A 12,263-nucleotide genomic window follows, 5' to 3' on the forward strand; every position below is an offset into this window, starting at 1 on the left:
AATATGTTTGGATTTCTTTTAGAGTTAACCTTAGTTCGGAATTTCCTGGATTTGTAATATTTGTTTGGGGGGACAGTTACACCATCTCCTCAATGTTTCTTACTCCTAAGTTAATAAGTACTCTCAACCTTAACTACATCTTAACATTGTTTTTTGCGCGTTTGTTTGGGAATATATATGCATGTTAAAGTGTAGTCTCAATGTGGGAACTCAAAAGATTATTTTCAGGGCCCCTCTCTACACAAATCTCCTGATTGTTATAAAAATGTCACTAATTTAAGAGTAAATACAATACAGCTCTCTTCCTGATAATATTATTTAGAGATGTGTCCAAACAAAAACTTTAGATTCCCATCTTTTGGGAAGTTAGAAACAGCTGCAAATTTCAGATCCAATCTCTTACAAATGCTGAAACAAAACACCAACTCAAACACCAAAGAACTGCAGAAAAGTTTGCATCTGGATGCACAGTTTAGAGGCCGGGCTCACCTCTAATATTAATAATTCTAAATTTAAAATATTCTAATAGTTTTCTTCTGGTTCTTACCATATCCTACTATTCTAACCCCAGAAGACTCTCCCTCTTCTCAGTGATTATTTTCTGTTATTCTCCTTTCTGGTGTCTTTCTTTTTTCTGAGTCTCTCTCTGCTTCCCTAGACATTTTCTCTCTTTTTCAGATTTAGATTCCATTACAGTCTTTTCTTCTTTTTAGATTCTGTATTTAATTAGTGAATTTCATTCATTCTTTAGTCTCTCATTCATCCTTCACTCTCTCATTCATTCTAGTCCCTAGATTTGCATATTTCTTTCTTAGTCTGCATTTTGTATCTCTATTTCTCCCTTCTCTCATTGCTTATGATTCTTTTCACTCTTTCTCTCTGCCTCTCTTTCCTCTGTGCCACTTAAATCTCTCTCTCCGATGCATATTTTTCTCTACCTCCTAGTCCATTTCTTTCTTCTACGCCCCTTGTTCATTTTCCTCCCATCTATCTCCTCCACTGCTTTCAGACCCCAATCCAAATCCTATTAAAATAAATGGAAAAGTTCCCATTGACTTCTACGACTTGAATCTGGCCTTCTCTGCTTATTTTTCTCCTTTTCCCTCTTTATTCTCTCTGCCAGTTGACTGCATTGAAAATATCATGGGAGAAACTTGTCCTGGGATGACTAAACTGGTAAATAATGGAGAAATCATTTTAGTTTTAATTGCATACAATACTCCAGCCAAGGATGGAGCAGGCTAATAAATGGGAAGAGTCTGGGTCTAATTTGTTTTCATCTGGATTCATGAGATCTGGTTAGTTAAACCTGCACTGCAGTAGTCACAATATTTGAATGGAAATTTCATTTAATGAAAGAAAGTAAGTTGGCTTTTCCTTTCTTTGTAACACAGGCAGCAGACTTCCAAAGGCACCAGATTATTTCCCCAGGGGCTCCTTTCTGCACCATCTGGAAAGGAGATTTCATCCTGTCCACAAGCTTAAATCTTCAGTCTGTAACTACTGTATTGTGTGCACCACATTGTCCTGGCACTGACAACTGACATTAGTAACTCAGTTCTGCTGTGACAGTACTGTCTTTATGTCAAAAATGTACTACACACAGCCTAGAGAAAGCGTGGTGCAATGCTTCTCAATATGAAACATTATAAACTGGCTACAGAAGTGTGTGTGTGTGTGTGTATGTGTGTGAGAGAGAGATTTTTAATGAAAGCTTAGCCCTGCAGTTGTGCAGTGTGTGTTTGATTCTTCAGCAAATACTTTTGTATATACTTTGTGTGTGTGTGTGTGTGTGCACACACATACACAAACACACTATGCGGGATATAAATACTAAAGTATTCCCTAGATAAATGCTGAAGTACTAAACAGGAATAACCCAAAAAGCTACAGTAGTATTACTGTAAGTTGTAGTTGATTTGGAGCGTTACTTGTAATATATTTAGTGCTTCTGTTTTGGGGATTTATTAATTTCATTTTTAGAGGATAGTTTTTAGCAATTTTTGAGTTCTATGTAGATGCCCCAAAATCAGGGGTTTTCAGGGCTTTCTCTTTGTAAATACACATAGTGCTGTTTGAATCAGCAATATGTTAAATCACACTAGAGAACCTTTAGTGTGCAACAGCAGGATCTACACTGACTAATTAATGCACAACATGTTAAAATACCCCCAGAGTCCACATTACTGCTCCATGTAGACAAGTCCTTAGATATAAGTGAGGGAGCAGGGACATTGCCTATATCAACAAACTGCTCTGGAAAATGTTTGAAGTCAACACAAACTGAGTAACTATTTCCAGTGTTTTTCCAGTGTTTATTAAATACACACCAATTTTTATTTTTGAAATGTGTTTTAACTTTTTTTATATATTGGGGGCATGATTGATCTGTGTTTATCAGTTAAAACCTAAAATCAGGAGCCCTAACATTATTATAGGAGTAGTTCACACAACTCATTTATTATCTCAGGTTGTCCCTTTGCAGTCACAAAAAGAGCCTGAGTCTGCCTACCTTGCCTTGGTTTATATTCAGTCCTGTTTGGGAAGGTTTTCTTTTTTTTTTTTCCATCAGAAAGACTGGTAACATATTTTTTAATTAAAGCTTAGATTCTGCACCACAGTTATGCTGTGTGGGTTGGATTCTGCAGCAAATTCTGTGGCATGAATCATGGAAAATAGGGGACAGTGCTTATTTGTAGGGTGTTAGTCTTGCAGAGAGGGAGAGGAGAGCAGAGGAACTTTTCCCACCTGATTTGTGTGTGTGTGTGTGGGGGGGTTATATCCTGGTAATGGATAATGGGGAAAATCTACTAGAGATTTATCACCTATATACAAAGATCCCCAGGCAATAAAGAGAGAAAGATAGGATTGCAAGGTCATGCAGTTGGGAGAGAATAGTGAATTTCAATAAAGAATGACAGAGAATTTGGTTTAGTGGCTAAAGCAGGGAATCTGGAAGATAGTTTACTTGGGGGTCTATTTTCAGCTCTGTTACTGAGTTGCTTTGCTCAGATTACTTAACTCTTTTGTGCCTTAGTTTACATAGCTATACACATAATACTTCACTTAACAGGTGGTATGGATCAATTAATTTGTAAACCTCATTAGCGTCCTCAGATGCAAAGCATTATAGAAATGGAGAATATTATTATTTATGCTTCCCAGCCCTACTAGCGCATCAGATATACCCAGTTCTTGGGTAAAATGCAGCATTTTTAAAGAGTGCACAGCAACTCTACACAACATTTTAGGGTATGGAGTGAATAATAATTTGCTATCCATTTGACACTGCAGGAGAAATTAGGCAGGAAGGATATAATTATCACTGCTAGAATTTATCCAGGACAGCAAACTAAACTCCTTTACCCTTCCAAATAATACCGTGGGATCTTTTAATGACCAAACTTTGATAAAATCCACTTGAGTCAATGGCAAAATTTTCATAGACTTCCATGGAGCCAGGATTTCACTTCTTGTATTTCTATTCCATCTGACACAATGGTTTCCCCAGCAGCTGGCTCCAGTTCTCTACTAACAGAGTGAGAAGAATGCCAATTTTTGAGTCAACAACATCACTTCCTGTAACTTTCTGAATTCTCCTCAAGGGTTTCCAATCCTGGCCCAGTACTGCACATAGTTATTCCCAGGTGAAAATAAGGCTCTTATCTACATTGCCCTCTCTTTAAAGGACTAATGGTACATTGGGACAAAGTGTGAAAATTTTCAGGGTCCTGCAGCCAATGTGCACTCCAGCCAGGTGTTTTGGAGGTACTCATGAGAAGAAACAAGTCCCTGCCATCATCTTAAAGATTTAGAAGCTTTATTTTCCATTGGAAAGGCATATTCCAGAGCAATGCTCACATATGTGATTCTAGAGGCAAAGGAATGATTTTAAGACTTACAGACACTTCTGAGGATTCACACCTGAGAAGTTAATCCAAAATTATAGCCACAAACTGGCTTGTGATGGAACTCCAGAGTTTTATGATTGGATTTTTAAGACATTAGGAAAGTATGTCCAAAGGACTCTGGGTTAGGAAACTATGGTTGGTTGGTTGGTTGGTTTTCTCTGCCCTGAATTTGCTGTGTAACCTTGGGCAAAACACTTAGGTCTTCTGCTCTTCAGTTTTTCCCAAGATTAAATTGGGATAATAATGCTGCTCTGCCTCAAGAGAGGTTGTGAGGCTTAATTCATTAATGTGTGCAAAGTGCTTTGAGATCTTAGAACCCCAACATATTTTTATTAAAGTGACAGCACTGTATTCTGGTTTGTTACACATAAAAGAATGCAAATATTAAATGACTGTTTTTCATCAGTTCAGTTTTTTCTTACAGTTTATCTTTTGCTGCACTGGGATTTGATTCTCTTAAGCAGTGCAAGGTTTCCATATTCAAGAGCTTTCTGGATTTCTATATGTGTTTTGGTTCAGCGCACAAAGCTCATCAATATGTCTCTTTCCTTTGGGGAAAGTCACAGGAAATCAATAGTAGGCTCTCCTTCCTCCCAGGGCCAAACATGCTTCATCTGCAGTTACCTTGTTTCCTTGCATGTTGGAAACCCAAAGTTCATCTTCACCATGTATAGACATCTTGAACAGCCTAGAAATCGGGAGCCTTTCAAATGATCTGGGGCTAAATGTTCATAAAGACATCATAATTATGAATTAAACCATACATGAAGAGCAGAACTTTGTTCCTCAAAGAATTCAATGCTCAAATGACTTGAGCTCAAGTCAAATTCCATTAGCCATCAGCATCAGTAGAGCTTTGTATGGCAGCCCCGAGAGGGTAAGATTATCAGAAAACTGTGATCAACAAACAGTTAAAAGTAAGTACTCTTCAGACTTGCATTATTTAAAAGAAAATCAAACCTTTTGGAGGTTCTGAAATGTTCAGAGCAGAATTTTCAGATTCCCTGCTTTAAAAAATCAGATACAGTATATCAAAAGTGGATAACCATCTGAATTTCTGGCTGCTTATGCGAACTCAGTCTGACTTCAGGCCTTCTAAGGATGACATATGAGCAGTACAAAATGGCTTTACTCAGTGATGAGAATTTTTGTTCTTTTTTAGAAAAACAAACAAACTAGCTAGACCTGGGGGAGATAAGTAAAGGTGCACCTTGAAGAAAATTGTCTTCCAGAAATTTGGATAATCAGAAAAAAATTACTATCAGGAGATTTAAATCAAAACATGTAGGAATAAGAATGGGGGTCACCAGGTCAGCTCAGCACTGAGTGTTCTTAATAAGTTAATGATTAACTGTATCTGACCAGCTTTAATAATTAATTGGTGGCAAATAATAAATCAGATCATGCCATATGATACACGATGGTAATCAATAAGAACTGCTGGTATGTTATAAATGATGGGATTTGCCCCCAAGAAGACCTCTGACAGACACAGTGAGAGAGACAGTTTTGCAAGGGGAAGGAGTAAGGAATAACTGAACATAATAAAACACTGGAGACCAAGGAGTAGAAATGCTGAACAAATGCCCAAGCATTATTTCCGTGAGCATAACTACAGGTAAACTAATCAGCTCTGTTAAGTATCTTGAGGGATGGCTGTCACATGAGTAATGCCGTAATCAGAGGGTGCACGTATAATGGAGGGAAAAGATTATCCTTTTGTGAACAGGGAGAGAGTGAGAGAGAGATTGTGGAGGGCAAAGTGAACAAAGCAATCTATTTTCGCCGAATATTTTTGAGACACTTCAATGGCAGTGCTCACAGAACTGGAAAGAATGTCTGTTATTGTGTGTCTGTGTGTGGGGGGGGGGAGGGGAATCAAATGGATTTCAGTTTAATATAAATGATGCTATTAGTTTTTAAAGGTTACATACTCTAAGGACTCTTCCTGCTTTGCACCACTGGGGCAGCACTAAAACCAGTGTTGTTGGCCTCCTAAATAGGGATTGGCACACAACTGTCATAGAAGTGCAGTGGCCATGGATAGGAAAAATAGGTATGGCTGTGATGTCACGATGCCCTAGTGAGCCCCACCTGCAAGAATAGGCCCTGGGGTCACTGGCAACTGGTATAATTTAAAGAACCCTTGAGGCTGCTCCAGTCTACTCTACAGACCAGACTGGTACAGACTGGATCCAAGATTGGAGGGGAGCAGAAGGGGCCTAACACCACTTCTCCTTCGCCATCCAGTCCACAGCTCAACCAGACTGAGGCTCTGCCCTGAAGTGCGTTATGTTTAAACATATTCTTCCTTATCCTTATTTTCAATGATTATTTCCAGTGCATATTACATTTTCTTATCGGTGCTTTCGCTGAAGTGCCGCACTGACATGCTCCCAATACCTTTGCCTTTCACCAATGCTATCCAAGAAGTTTATTTCAATATAGTGTCTGTGTAAGCCTTAGGGCTAGAGGATTTAGAGGCATGGAGCTCTCTGTTCTCTCAGCCTCATTTACATGAATTTTAATGTTGTTTACCAATAATTTCCTCCACTGAGTTTTGTTGGTTTGGGCTGGAATTTGTTCATATTTTGCTGAAAAAATGTTATAATGGCTTGCTATCATGATTGAACTCATGAAAGGGCATAGAATTGTGCCATATATGCCTTAGGTGAAGGGTCAGCCTGACTGAATGACTAATGGACTTTGGTTGGGTAACAATGCTCAGGCTTAACAAACAAACAAAGAAAAAGGGCAAAGGGTTCTGTCCTGGAGATGAGGAGCTATGTCCCAGGAAGCATTCTTGAGTTCAAATGTTCATCTGATCCATTATCCATTCAGTACTAACAAGAGTAGAGGTGAATGATATGAGTTCCCTCTAATAAACCTAGGGAGTTGATCTATAGTGTTAATATATATATATATATACATATAAAATGTCTTAACCTGAAGTCTTGTTCTATCCTTGCAGGGAAGTAATGAAGTTAACTGCAGATTAAAAATATAATCTTGCTTGGAGCCTGCTCCAATGCCCACTGGAGTCAATGTAAATATTTCCATTGATTTCAGTGGGTTTAGCATTGGGCCCTTGTACAGTAATCATCTACACCAACAGTCCAGAGTTCCATGAGAAAGATCAAGGGATATTATAATATTTTGATCCTCAAGTCCTATTTGATTTTGCAGTAATAATTTCCAAAGCTGTCCTTGGTCATCAGGAAATAAAAGTGATTAAAATCACAGACGTGGAACTTCTTTTTGCTGATCACAGGAAGTACGATTTGTTCCACATACAAGGCTCAAAACTACTAGAGGAGTGCTAGGAATAAATATATTTGGTGAGGAGTTTTTTCCCTTTGGAGATAAGCTTTATACATTTGTCCAGCTGTTTTTACCATTAGCTGCTTTTTGCTGACTCAGTTGCAGAGACTATGGGCTGAAGCACTTGTTAAAGTTAGTGAGTACAGCAGATGGCAGCATTAGGCCATTTTATCCTGGCTGTTGGCAAAATTATTTTTGAACGGATACTAGTCTGGTTGATCAAACCGTCCCCTAGATGCATTCTGTTTCCACATTCTCTTTGTCTCCCCCCATCTGTCTCGATTTCATTTCTGTCTGTTCATTAAAAATGCATTATTTCGCAAAAGCACTAACCACCAAATGGCAGAAAAAGTGCTATGTAAGGTCATCTCCTATTGATTTAGTGACATATGGTATGGCCTGATGTGACCCATTAAAAAGATGGCATGAGGTTTTGGCCTGGACTACTAGTGCTTCACGTCCTATTAAATACTCTACAGGGGCAACATCTGAGAGTGCTAAACAACTGCAGGGTAATGCAATTTTAAATACCACTTCATCAAAGTAATAGACTCCACAGGACTCTCTTGGGACAAGTAAGCTGATGTGCTCCAGGCTGTGTGTGCCGAAGGCCAATTGTGTAACACATTATGAGGAGTCTTACAGCTTTGACAATTGCCTAGTGATATAACTGGGGTTTGCTAATTCATCCATAGCAAAGCACCTTGCTGTAACTAGGCTCAAATGCACCGTCTCTAAGCTCTACCCTTTGTGCCCAGGCACCTGAACTTTTGTGCATTAAATTTCGCTCCTTCCCATGAATAAACTGGGAAATGGATTTTAAAATACAGGGATCTATGCTCTCAGTGTGAGAGTCGAATTACTATTGCCATTAATGGTATCTGTGTGCGAGTATCAGAAGGAGATTAGATTTAAACCTTTTAGAGTAGAACTGGCAGCCCACTGGGTGGGAATTGAGCAGCCATAATGTCAACAACAACAGCAGGGCTTGGCCCACCAAAGCCAAAATCTAGGGTTCTTTGCTAAATTGAGGGCCTTTGGCATAGTTTTTACAGCCCCCCCCTACACACACACACACACCACTTTTCACTACCCTGAGAGGCTGTAGAGGGGATCATGAATCATCTGTGAGCTTTAGGTGCCAAACTTTCAGTTTTAATCCCAAGCTTGCACAGCATGGCTCCTTCACAAGGAGAAGGGTTACTTTCCCACTTTCTTAAAATGCAAGCTGATCGTAGCCCTAATATTTGTAGTAACCCAAATCATGGGAGTTTTGTGGCCATTCACTCTGTGGGCCCTAGAGGCTGGATCATCCCCTCTTGCTGTAAACTGACAACATTTGTGACACCAGCCCATATGGGCGGGTGCCCAAGAATGTAGAATAGCTTCCCATCTACTGTAGAACTGGTTTAACAATCATTAAAAAAAATATTCCGTTTAAAACATTGATCATTTTATTTGGTAATGCTATTGAATAGCAACTTTTTCTATTGAACCCTAAACCACCATTAAACCAATCTTCATACTGATTGATACCCCTTTGCGTTGGGCTATGCACTCTCAAAATGACAAATTATCCCAACCCTGCAAACTGCTCACCATAGGCAGATGTACACACGACCATGCACCCAGGCCAAGCTCAATGCCTTAGTCACAACCAGCAACAGGATTGGTAATGTTATCTGTAACTAAAGAATCAGGTGGGAAAACACTTCATAGATCTTTATGGTGAGAAATATATGGCCATATAGATTTGAAACTGGTGTAAAGTGGCACAACTCCATTGAAATCAATGGAACTACTCTGATTTACACAACTGAGTATCTGGCCCTCATTGCCTTACAATCTTCCAGATTACTTTATTAATTTTTTTTCCTGACTTACCTTAATAATTGCAGATTAAAAGGCAGGGGAGAATTCCTTTAACTACTTGACACTACATTACCCATAACTTTTAAAAATAGTTTTTTAAAACAGCTTTTAAAAATATTTGATGAGTTTCTAAGAGGAATGAGCACAGAACTCACAATCCAGGGGGAGGTGGATTTACAGTGGTTCCAAGACACCTTTGCACCCTTTTGGGCCACTCTGTGGCTCTTTGCATAATATCCACAGTCCTGAGAGCAGTCTGTCCCTAGCTGCCTGTGGGACACAATATTGCCCACAATCTCTGCAAAGTTGCATGCTGCAGCCCTGCTCCCAACATGCCACACCCCATCCTAACCTCACCCCCATTGGCCTCCTACATCAGCGCTTGCAAGAGGGTTGTGATGGGATATATATCCCATCTTGGCTTTGAAAAGGTTAATATGGGCCTGAGAAGTCAAATTCTCCCACCTGGTCACACCCCCAAGTTGGGCCGGACCTAGTTAAAGATGAAACCCCATTGGGAAGGAGGTGGGTGGTGCTATAAAGGCAGGAATTCTAGAGCAGAAGGGACCCAAGAACTAGCTCAGCCAGGGAGAGGCCAGACCCAAGAGCGGGGTGAGGGCTGGGTGGTGGTGATGATGAGAGGTGGTGGTGGTGGTGGTGGTGATGACGAGGGGTGGTGGTGGTGGTGGTGATGATGAGGGGTGGTGGTGGTGGTGGTGGTGATGATGATGATCCTGCAGGAGTTCAGCAGAAAGTGCAGGCACAAAGTCCCAGGGAGTGGAACACTGCAGGGAGCCAATTAACAGGAGTTCTTACGTGAAGGTTGCAGTAGATCAGAAATGTAGGTAAGGGCAGAAATTGGACCTCCGGGCAGGGCCGGCTCCAGCATTTCTGCCGCCCCAAGCAAAAAAAAAAAAAAAGTCACGATCGGCGGCGGCAATTGGAAAAAAAATAAAGCCGCCGATCGCGGCAGTTCAGCAGCAGGTCCTTCGCTCCTAAAAGGAGTGAGGGATCTGCTGCCCCCGAATTGTCGCAGGTGCCGCCCCTCTCCCTTGGCCGCCCCAAGCACCTGCTTGTTAAGAGCCGGCCCTGCCTCCAGGGAGAAGCTCAGGAAGGGGCTGATCATTACCAAGAGCCCAGGAAGCAGCTGGGGAGAAGGCCTGAGGAAAGGATCTGAGAGGAAGAAGTCCAGGGAGACAAGCAAGAAGTCGGATGGATGGATGGAGCAGACCTTGGGTGCTGGTGATAGGATTCTTGGGCTGGAATGGGAGGACCTGGGTTTCCTTGTCAGCTACTGGGGGAGGTGGCACGACTCCCCCTGACATAAGGGGATAAGGATTACTTAGAGCCTGTAAGGACATCTAGACCCCGTCAGGGGTCAGAAACCTAACACAAGATCTCGGCGTTATTATTCGTACTTTTTTGGTTGAAAAAGTGACCCTAGAAGAGGAGAGACTTTAAAGCAACCTGGCTGGAGGGCTGAATCATAAAAGGAGGCAGACCACCACAGGGCTAGAGCAACTGTCATGAGAGGATGCTAGAGAGAATAGAGCTGAAATGTCTTGCCCAACTATAAGGAGACATGCCAGTGGTAAGTCCACTCTTCTACAGGGGTCCTCAGAAAGCAGCCAGCTGCAGCTTGTGCACCAGGAAAAACTTCCTTCATCTGGACAGATCTTTTAAAGCCCCTTTACACCCTTCCGGCCTTCCACCCACTGCAATGGGGATGGAGTGAGGGTGAGGATACCACCCATTATGTCTTTTACTATCTCCCTTGCTTTACTAGGTCGCTCTGCCTACCGATTATTCCTATTCTACTTTTTGTTTAAAAGCGTATCAAAGTCATTCTATATACACTGTGATTTTGAAGCCAAGAAACTTAACAAAGAATAGTCGTTCAGGAGAACCCTGCTCCTTTCCCACCTGGTAGTAAAATGATGTGTGGTTTATGTTGTGTAAACTTTATTTAAACAAAGTTTATTGAGGCTGCAGAAGCACTGAGGGTTACTGCAATTGCCTTCCATTGGAGCGACTGCCTAGCAGGGGTACTGCTGCTTACCCCGTTACAGCCATCCACAGTATAAAAGCTGAGGGTAGCAGAACAGGAATTAATGGACCCTCTAGAGAATTGTTTATTTTCTGCAAATGTTGTTCAGGTTTTGGCTTTGTGCATCTTTCTAAGAGGCAAATGCTTCACAGATGGAAAAAGCAGTTTTCAGTTGTGAAATCTCTAAACAGTTCAGGTAAAATTAAAAACAGAGCTATATGGGGACAGCCCAATATTTTTCCAGTTTCATTTTGATTGTGAAAATAGTGACACAGCTCTGGAATTAGTAGCATGAGAAATGCCCTGTCTTGGTTGCAATCCCTGGCTGTGGCATCACTGCAGGACTAAATAGAAAGAAAGGCTTCCATGTCCACATGTAGGATCCAAATCTGCTCACATTTACTCCAGAGTAGATCTGCAGTAAAGTGTTGGGCCAACTCATAAACCAGTTTTATACTGGTGTAATCTCCATTTTGCAGGTTGGAGGAGATAAAATGTATTTCTTCACTGAACTACTTTATTTTATATTGAGTACACATAAGCAACACTAGTGAAATATTATTATTAGAAAGATCATCATGCTTTGCAATGAAGAACCTGGATATCATAAGTCTCATAATGATGATTCCTATGGAAAAGTCTTATAGAACTGAAGAAGATTAAATCAATAGTGTTATTACTCTGAAAACCTATAGAATTTACTAGCTATTTGTATCGCACAGGTATTTTTAACCATCCTAGTGAATTCTATCACCGTGATGTAATTCTCTAGAGGCTTGCTCAAAAGCAATAGAAAGGTTGTCATTTTTATTATATCCTGTAATATTTTTCCATAAAGGAAAACTATTACAAATGCCCCAGAGTTTATGAATTAATGAAACAGACTTATACACAGACTTAAGTATTGCATTCTTCGTATTTTATTTTAAATGTACTGTATAAGAATACCTTTTCTATAAAAGGCAGCCTTTTTGGCATGTTTTAGGAAATTTTAGTAAATGCTTTAAAGATAACAGTACCGCCAGGTCATATGCAACATAACATATACTCAGGAGGTTCTGAAATGTCACAAACATGTTCTTCCTTTTATTAGCCTTACACAGGCTTAGGTA

The sequence above is a fragment of the Malaclemys terrapin genome, chromosome 3, assembly GCF_027887155.1.
Source record: "Malaclemys terrapin pileata isolate rMalTer1 chromosome 3, rMalTer1.hap1, whole genome shotgun sequence".
Classification (NCBI taxonomy): Eukaryota; Metazoa; Chordata; order Testudines; family Emydidae; genus Malaclemys; species Malaclemys terrapin.